The sequence below is a fragment of the Melospiza melodia genome, chromosome 1, assembly GCF_035770615.1.
Source record: "Melospiza melodia melodia isolate bMelMel2 chromosome 1, bMelMel2.pri, whole genome shotgun sequence".
Classification (NCBI taxonomy): Eukaryota; Metazoa; Chordata; class Aves; order Passeriformes; family Passerellidae; genus Melospiza; species Melospiza melodia.
Genome location: NC_086194.1, coordinates 58,591,781 through 58,601,282, shown reverse-complemented (window position 1 = coordinate 58,601,282; position 9,502 = coordinate 58,591,781). Strand labels below are relative to the sequence as shown.

General features: G+C 39.1%; 1 long non-coding RNA gene across 2 annotated transcripts; it reads right to left on the bottom strand.

Moving 5' to 3' along the window:
• Nucleotides 1-722: 722 nt before the first annotated feature.
• Nucleotides 723-9,455, bottom strand: LOC134419541 (uncharacterized). Of its 2 annotated transcripts, none has more exons than XR_010028077.1 (3): nucleotides 9,077-9,455; nucleotides 5,781-5,867; nucleotides 723-1,349 (listed from the first exon to the last, which is right to left on the bottom strand). It is a non-coding gene; the product is annotated as an uncharacterized LOC134419541 (long non-coding RNA). The 2 variants fall into 2 exon arrangements; XR_010028078.1 differs by having other exon boundaries at nucleotides 9,315-9,455.
• Nucleotides 9,456-9,502: the final 47 nt, after the last annotated feature.

Genomic DNA, 9,502 nt, shown 5'->3' with positions numbered 1-9,502 from the left:
TTTAAATTTCTCTTTGTTCCCATGCAAGTTGGGCAGACTTGGCAATTTTGTATCTAATAGATTTTTCACTGAGGTTTTTTTTTGCCTGTTTCTGTTTTGCTTGTCAGTAAACTTATTTTTTCACTTCTATCAACTTGTATTAATTTCTCCTTATGGGTGGCAATGGATTGGTCAAAACCAAGAGCAGGTAACTAATCTTAGAGCATCTCCCTTAAATTGTCTTAAACCAAGATACCTAGCATGTGGTTTTCTTGTTCCTGGGGAGTCCAAGGGTTTCAGCAGATTTATGTCTAGTGGTTATTGCTGTTATCTTGGTGGTTGTTGTTTGTTTTCTAGTAAACTCTTTATTCACTTATATCTTCTTCCATTTATGTCTCCTTATTGGTGAAAGGGGAGTGGTTAAAACTAAGGGTAGGTAGTTCATTTTGGCATCTCCACTCCATATAATTGTCGTAAACTAAGGTGGCCTGATAACTTGTCTTTAGATGTTCTGTGAAGTTATAAATATCACATTGGTTAGAGCATGGTGGTAATAACACCAAACTTGCAAGTTCAATCTCTGTATGCATCAGTCACTTAAGAGCTGGACTTGACCATCCTTGTGGATCTTTCCTAAATCAGAATGTTCTGTGCTTATGTGAACAACACTGTGATCTCAAGATCCAGCCTTTAGGGTAGTTAGAGTTGTTTGAGATTTTGTTGTACCTTTTTTATGGGGGCCATTTAAAATAGAATCTTAGAAGTCTAAGTTTCTTTTTCTAGACCCTCTCTCCTCCACTTAATGCCTTTTTTTCAGTAAGTGTTGGAAAAGAAAGGAAAAATCAGTCACAAAAATCTGAGTCACGCAATTAGGCTACCACTGTACATCTGTCTGATATTGGAGTAGGCATAGGAATGATCCAAAATAAGTATAAACTTGATCAAGCTTGTGAAAGAAATTTGAGTGAAGGATAACATCCCTTATTTTAGGTTTATTTCTGTTCTCCGTATTGAAGAGAGAAAAGCACTGTTCTTAGTTCATTTCAGAGGTGCTGCTTTTGGAATAATGTGAGATCAGGAAGATTTGTCAGCCTGTAAATATATATATCAGCTGTTCTGGTGACATAGGTAAATAAGTAGATATGTCTCGGCTATAGCAAGTTTCTGTAGTTCTAGGCAATATCTTTTGCCTGTAGCTTTGAGCAAGTGGATATTCTTGCCTGTATCTTCATTTTATCTTGAATCTTGCAATAACTTGATGTATTTATAAGGTTCTGAAGATAAGTAAATAATGCATTAATCCCAGTTTTCTGTATTATAAGGATAGTTCCTGGTTTGGGATAAAGGCTTGAAAATGTGAAGTCTCCAGGCTGACAAAACAGATAGCAAAGAAAGGGAATTAAAACAAAGATTATCATGGATAAGGGGAGTTAATCTCAGAATTTTGTCATGCTGTACATTTTAAAGTTGTGAAGTTGGACTGGCATACTCATGTCAACTGGGAGTCCTTTTAGGGAAAATACCTTTTTCTAAACTGGTGGAACACTGCTGACAAAGCCTCAGTGGAGATGGAGGCCTCCCAGCAGAAGGGTAATTCTCTGAGTGCTCATATTTTTTGAACAGGTAAGATGGCTGTAGTGGCAAGAGACATTCTGTAGACCAGTGCAAACTAAGTCTGTGGTAGGAAGCTGTGTCAGCATAAGTGGGCCAAAAGTGTGGGACAGCACCAATTAGTGCCCTGCTCAAGAAGTTGAGGGCTTTCACAGGTGGCTGAGTGAACCTAGAAAAAGTCATGCTAGTGCTTCCTGCCACTTGTCATAAATAATTTACCAGTATCTCTACTCCTGTAAGACTGGCATAATCTAACAAGTAGGCAGAAAGCAACTTTTCAGAAACTTCTATGGGAAATGACAGATTGTAAGAAGGTTTTTGATTTTTTTAAAAATTGTCTTCAGGAGACAATCTGAGCACCAAAGACGCAGTGAAATTATTAAAACATTCTCCATCCCTATAACAGATCTCAATGAAGAATTTCATTGTGTTTTATCCTACATTTTTCTTGACTGGATACTGTGCTGAGGTTTAGTGTTGAACAAGTAGGTGTTGAACAAGCAGTTCCCTTGCGTCTTATAATTGCCACTATGCTAAAAGTCTTCCTCCTCATTCAACAGTTATAGTTTTGGTTTGTCTGCAGAGTTGAATGTAAGCTCTGGGAAAATACAACAGGCTGATTTGTGTCTCATGTTCACTCAGAGCAATGTTGTTCCTCTGTTCTATTTTATTATGGCTAATTGAATGTATTTTCCTAATTCATGCGGCTACAGTTATATTATTGCAACTCTTCTGATGTTATTGGTCAGCTCACACTAAACTCAAAATTGGTGTCTTCCTCTCTCCCCTTATGATTCAAATTGGGGAGAAAAAGACTATTTTGATTTATAAACTGGAGTGGAGGGGAAAGGATGCAGGAGTTTGAAATAGGGCACCTGGAGCTAAACATGTTTCAACTCACAGGAAGGACTTTTACAAAAACAAAAATTTGTCTTGTTGCATCTCCCTTTCATAAGGGGGGATATACATATACATTTGCAGGTTAGATTCTACTCTTTGGGGTGTATTCTTTGAGTCATGTCATTATGAATTAAAAAGAGGACATCATATTCCCTGAGAAGATTAACTACGAGACCTATGATTTTTGTGAATCATAGATGTGCCATTCAAATCTTTAAAGCTTTTCGTACAGCTGAAATTATAATGAAAGTTTAGGGATCTTCCTTACACTGGAGATGATATCTGGGATTGTAAAAAGCAGCCAGAAGTTGAGTAACTGGACAAAAATTTAGGCTCCTTGAGGCACACCCATTGGTTTTACATATTACAGAGACATAGCATACTACGCCTAAGGAGGGATAATTATTATTATATTTGGTTAAATAAATTTTCTGTTTGTAGTATTGTCCTGGTTCCAGCTAGGACAGGGTTAAGTTTTCCAGTAGGCATGAGGAGACATGGCTAGAACCATGACGTTATTCAATACCACCTCATGTCATTCCTAGGATGGGGGAAGGAATTCTCTGAATCACTCTCTATTTTGTATACTTTTGTTATTAGGATTGTTACTGTTTGTTTTCTTATTTCATTGATGTTTCCAGTAATTGTTCTTATTTGATAATTATTTTTTGTGCCTTGAATTCTCCTCTCCAGCTGCCAGATGGAGAGGGGGAGTGGGAGCAAGTAGAGCAGTGCTGCGTTTTGGTGGGAATACTAAACTGGGGAATACCATTTCTAACCTGCAACAAGTACTTAAAGAGTGTGGCTCTATCTACCCCTATCTAAAGAATCTTAATTTCAAATTAATTGCTAGAACCCAAGCTGTCTAGCTCCATATTCTAGAAAACAGTGGTGGCTAACCTGCAGTCTGTGAAGGTTCTAAATGGACGTGGAAACTCATGGCTGCTCATCTATGAGGTCTTGTATGACTTCACTGATAATTGGTAGCTGATACTACTGGACCATAACTAGGAGGTAGGATGCTCTGCACAGACTTGAAGAAAGCTTGCTTTCTCTTCAGTTTAAGGAAATCCTCCCATCTCCACTAATAAGTAGTGTACACACATACTAATGTTATTCATAGACACTCAACACGTACAGCAGATTCTGTCTCAGAGCTGTTATCTCTACAGATTGTTCTGAGTTGGGGCCTGTTTCACTGTAGGATAAAGGGAGGTGAAGGAAGAGAAAAATATTATTTTGAAGCTCTTGTGCCATCAAAAAACCCTGGCAGTCACTAATCCTGAAGCAATGCACTGAGATTTGAGGAAGCATGTTGGAGCATCATGCTATAGGTTCTCTGTTTTGTTTTTCTTAACTTTGTGTAGCCAGTTACAGAAATTTTTGTATGTTCTGCACTAAATTTCCAGTCATGTTACACTAAGTATGTGATGTGGCATTTGATTCAGTTGTATCCCATCACAGAAGTTGAAGAACTGTGCAATTGATCCCTGTGTATGGAACTTCTGTTTGAGTCCTTGCCCTGGGGTGACTTTATGATGCTCATATCCCCATTTGTCTGTTTAGCCCAGAAATAAGTTTTCGACCTTTAAGACTGGTTCTGAGAGCGAAGGGGAAGGAAGATGAAGTACAGAGTTTTTTTTCAGAAACTGCACTCACTCCTCCACATTCCTCCTCCTGGACTGCATTGTCTGCAGATGGACACACAGACAGCAGGACAAAGCTCTCTTTTGCTTTTAGTTAGTTTTTAGGTAGCTGAGGCAGAGAAGTTCCCTGGACTGTGGTTTGTCTTTTCTTTGGACCTGTTAAAACCTGCTCTGGACTGAACACCCAGCAGAGCACCGGCAGCTCACACCTGTGGCCCACCGGGCCGGGCCTGGGCCATGGCATTTCCACTGCTGGAGGGACTGATAAGAGACTGAGTGAGCCAAGCTACAGCCTACGAAAGGGACTTTTCTGAGTTTGTCGCCTCCTTTGGAGTGGCAAGAGGTTTTGTTTTTTAATATGGCTCATTTATTTTGTGCTAGTGAATGCTTTGCCTGCCAAATTAACAGGTTTTTTCCATTTTTCTCCAAGGAAATATTTTCCTGAACTGGTTGGGGGAGGGGGCCCCTTGAATCTGCTCTCTAGAAGAAACCCTTCAGAGGTTTTCTCCCAAATTTTCCCTAAACCAGGACAGTCCTATGAGAGAACTGATTTGAATTTTGTGAAGAGTAAAAAGCAGCAACTGTTTTATTTTTTATTTAGTTTGCTTTCCTATCAGTTTTCTCTGTATCAAATAACACGACTTCACTCACTCAGTACCACCAGACTTGCCTTGAAAGCACCTTTAGAGTTAGTGGGGTTTTTTTTCTGAACTACATTTGTAGTAGTATATGTTAAAGCATCAATTATACAATATATTAGAAGCTTTTCTGCAGCCTTCACAATTTTGAACTTGCCAATTGCAGTGTTTCTTACTAGTTTCTTCTTAATGCAAGGAAAAAAAAAAGAGGAGCAGTTCTAGGAAACTGGAGAATAGAAAAATGTTTATGGGACTATGTAAAGTAGTAGGCTTTTTTTGTTATATCACAAGGCATCAAGTATTGGATTGCATGAATACACATATAGTGCTTGTTGTATCATAATAATATAAATGAGCCAACCTTAAAACTGCATGGTCCTGATTTTCTACAATTATTTTCAGCATGCCTATACTATCTGGTAATGGGTAATGTAGGCATGCATTTACAGGGGCTTGCTTTGCAAGCTGATAACCTGCAAAAATGTAATCATTTATTAGGAATATCATAAATCAATACAGAGAGAAAATGTTGTAAATACTATGCAAGGTTCTTTTTCTTGTCCATTTTTTTATTAAAGAACCAGAGCACCAATAAGAATCAGATAATTGATAGATTTTTCTGCAACACACTGTCGGTATGGACTGAAGTTATTCTCAGTTTAGAGATTTTGTATCTTTCTTTTGATTTTGTATCAACTGAACATTTCAGGAGGTTAATGCAGATTGATGTTTCATTGTTGCACTTGTAACACAATCACGAGTGTGTTTGATAAGTCAGCAGATTTAACATTAGCTTTTTAACCACCACAGATACCATGCATCATCTGTGCCAGTAAGTCAGTGATGGAAAATAGGTCAGGTGGGTTCATTCCTAGAACATGAGGCTAAATATGGTCTGTTGGTGTGGTCGCTTGAAAATTTCTGAAATGGTGACTTAGTGCCCAAAGTTGACATATGCAGGGCAATTAATAAATCATAGAATGGTGTGTGTTGGAAGGAACCTTACCTGGAAGGAAGATACCAGTTCTGTTAACAGTACATGAATGAGATGATTATTACTTGTACAGCACTGCAGCTATAAGGATTTGTTTTGCTGAAAATGAAAAGAAACAATAAAACCAGTTACCAGAGTGTTGTCGCAAGCCCCCAGCTGGGTAATAATTAGCATTGACTCCATGATTGCAGAAGGCCGATCAATCGCCATGCCATGCCATGCCATGCCATGCCATACTCATTAAGAAAAAACCAATCACCCTTGCAGACAGTCCAATACAGCTTTGAGCAGATTGGTTAATCAAATTCAAACACCATCACCATTGGCCAGTCAAGAAATCACCCTTCGGTAAACAAAACTCCGTAACACGTTCTACACAATGTGCACAACAACAGGTGCAGCAAGTGAAGGCAAGAATTGTTTATCATTCTTTTCTCTGATCTTCTCACAGCCTTCCCCAGGAAATGCCTGGCAAAGTTGTGCCTGTTGTTCTCTGTGGAGAGAGCTGTGGCTACACCAGAGAACTCTTTTTCTTGTTACAAATAAAAATGTGGTGGTTGTTCATGCCAGAATACAGAGCTGCTGGAGGGACATTTATGAAACACTATAAGTTCTTATGCTACTGTTTATGTTACATTTGGAGCTACTTAAAGTTATTTTGTGATCTCTAACACTGAAGTCAGATCACAAATTTATAGTAAATAGCCTAGTTTGAAAGAGTATACTGAATTTTAGGACCCTTACTCAAGGGAAACTTGATATCTATCAAGTGTTCTTGATGCAAATGTGATATATGCATTATGAGTGGTTATAAACATAGTTTATCCCATCACTGTATGTATTTTATGCACATGAGAGACTACTGTTCTGCCTTGTGTTATTGAAGCAAAATGGCAATAGGAGCGAAACCATTTTTCTGTGCCCTGATTTCTGCGTAACTTGCTCTCCAATTTCTTGGTTGCTGGTAAGAATAGATGATTAGTTTCAACACAGCGATAACTGACCAAGCAGTCCTTCTTTCATCTGATATAAAAACTTTATTTGTTCACCTGATACATTACTCAAAGTTGGTTGCTTCTCTAGAAACCAGTAAGAGTAAAGCACATCAGAGCAAGTAGTAACCCAGTGTGTGAAAGGTGTGAATCACTACCATAACTACTCTTACTCCATTCTTTAGAATACGTAAATGTGTTTGTGATGTTATTAAAGTAGAAGACAAGACTATTTTGATAGCAGGTTAGCCTAGCACACAGCAGATTCTTTGACTCAGCAAGTTTGTGTCTGAGATGAATGTTTAACATGGTCAGTGGTAATATCTCTAGGCAGGTTCAAAAACACTGAAACCTCTTTAAAACACAGACACAGATTTTCTCCTTTCTTGTCCTTCCCAATTCCTAGGGAAAAGTGATGAAGGGAGGAATTCACAATATAGAGGTGATAAGTACAGCTGTAAACATATTAGAAGGTATTATTTACCATAGACATACTATAAAAAGTAAAGAACATTTATGCTAGGCTAACACTGTGGTATTAACCCTACACACTAAACTTCCTGGCACTGAGCCTTCACATTGCAGAACTGTGCAAAAATACTTTTTTTCTTTGGCTAGTGTCATATGTAAAATATGTGCATCTGTAAGCTGGTGTCTGCATATATGTGAAGTATTGCCTAAGTGGAAGAATTTAAAAACCATGTTGTCAGAGTGCTAAATCATGATAGTTTAAATTTTAAACAATATATAGTCATTTCTACCTTCTTTCATTGGAGGTCAAGTTTTGAAACTTTTGCTTGAAAGCTAGAAGATGATTGTAATTCTCTTTTTGTTTTGTTGGTGTTGCAGGCACTTTGCCTATTCCCATAATATGAAATTTCCATTGCAAAGAACAGACTTAACATTGAACTTTGAAACCCATCTCTGGGATCTCTAAAGATCTCTGTTTCTTGGTGGTCCTTTGTACTCAATGCAACGGAATTGCAAATATCAGCCACTGTATTGCCTAAATCAGCCAGAAGAAGTGCCTAGTGCTAGAATAGGCTGGCTGTAAATCTAGCCTCTAAGAGTAATAAAGTATTTATTATTGCTTGTCACTTCCCTGAGCTTGTTTCTGGGACAAGCTACAACAAGGTCACATCATGTTTACATGGGGTCCTAGTCATAAGAGGCATGCTCAAATCTTTTTATCACTAGTAATATGCATTCACCTCAAGTGAGGCCATCTGAGTGTGGTGTGTGTTAGCAAATCCAATTCTATTAATTAAGTTCCTTTTTGCTTCAGTTAATATTTGATTACATATATATATATATATATATATATATATGCAAGGAATGGCCTCAAGTTATACCCATTTTAGCTAAATTTCAGAGTCCCTTTGGGGGTGAAATTCTGCACCAAAGGAAAGTTATGGAAGTTACTCCTTATGCAAGTGGAAGTAGCTGTGAACCAGCAGGTACAGAGAACAGTGCCATGTGTGTATGTCCGGCAGGAACTCCAGGCATGGAGCTGCCCTTTCTTGAGCTACTTCAAGGGAGAGGTAATTCTTGGTGTGTAAATAGCATAAATACCAGTGTAGTAAAGAACTCTATTGCATGAACATATGTACAGAGGGAATCTGCAGCCTTAGGCAGTGTGAAAAACGCCATTCACTTTTGTTAAAATTTTAAAAGTTTTGTAGTAATGAAAATAGTAATAAAAATTAGGACAATAAGAGACAATAAAAAGTAAAGAATTATGGACGTCTATGTGCCTGGCACTCTGCCACAAAGCACACCTTGCTAACAAAGAATTACCCCTTAAAAGCAATAGCCTATTGCATATTCATATATCTCATACATGATTCAAACCTTCCTTTCACACTAGGGTGTTTCTGCTTAATTTTAACTTCCCCCCCCCCCCCCCCATCTTGAAAATCAATCTTCTTGGTTCCTCGAAGTCTGAGCTTTCCTGATAAGGAGGTGATACTTCTTCTCTTGGGATCTTTGCATCTGTTGCTGTTATCTCTATCCAGTTAGGATAATGTGAAGAATTTCTTGGTTATCCTTTCCATTCCTTGAGCTAGTTACAAAAAGTATCTTACATCACATAGTTTCTATTTTAATATTATGCTATAGCCTAAAAAGTATATTTACCACACTATTTAAGAGATTAATACAGTATAACTTTCCAACATAACACATATAGTATTCATTTCAATATTTGCAAAGAGCCAATATTGTAATACGTGTCTATGACAAGCAGCATCTAAGCTGTGATTTTAGGGATCATCTTTGCATCTCTGATGCCGTGCTGAGAAACTAAAAGGTGCAAACCTCTCGGTTTTGGCTTCTTTACTGTGGCTGCTTTGCGCGTGGCTGCTTATGGGTGTTAGCCTCACTCCTCTGCCGGCAGCCAAGCCAAGCCGTCCCGGAGAGAGGTAAATGCTCTTATTCCAGGAGCTGCAACTTCTAACCCTGCACTTAAGCTCAAAGCCGCCGGGATACAGGGAGGAAAGCCAAGCCATGCAGGGCCTAGGGGTGGCGGCACTCTCCCGTCGTGAAGATCCCCTACCCCCCTCGCAAGCCCTCCGAACGAGGCAGAGGCTGCCACGGGGAGATGGCGCCAGGTAGCAGGCCAGAGGAGGGAGCTGGTGTCGCCGCTTCAGGGTGAGGGGCAGCAAGGCGCGGCTAGGCTGCCCCGTACCCCCCCGCCCCAAGCCGGGAGCAGTGCCACGCGCTTCTTCCCCGCCTCCTCTTCAG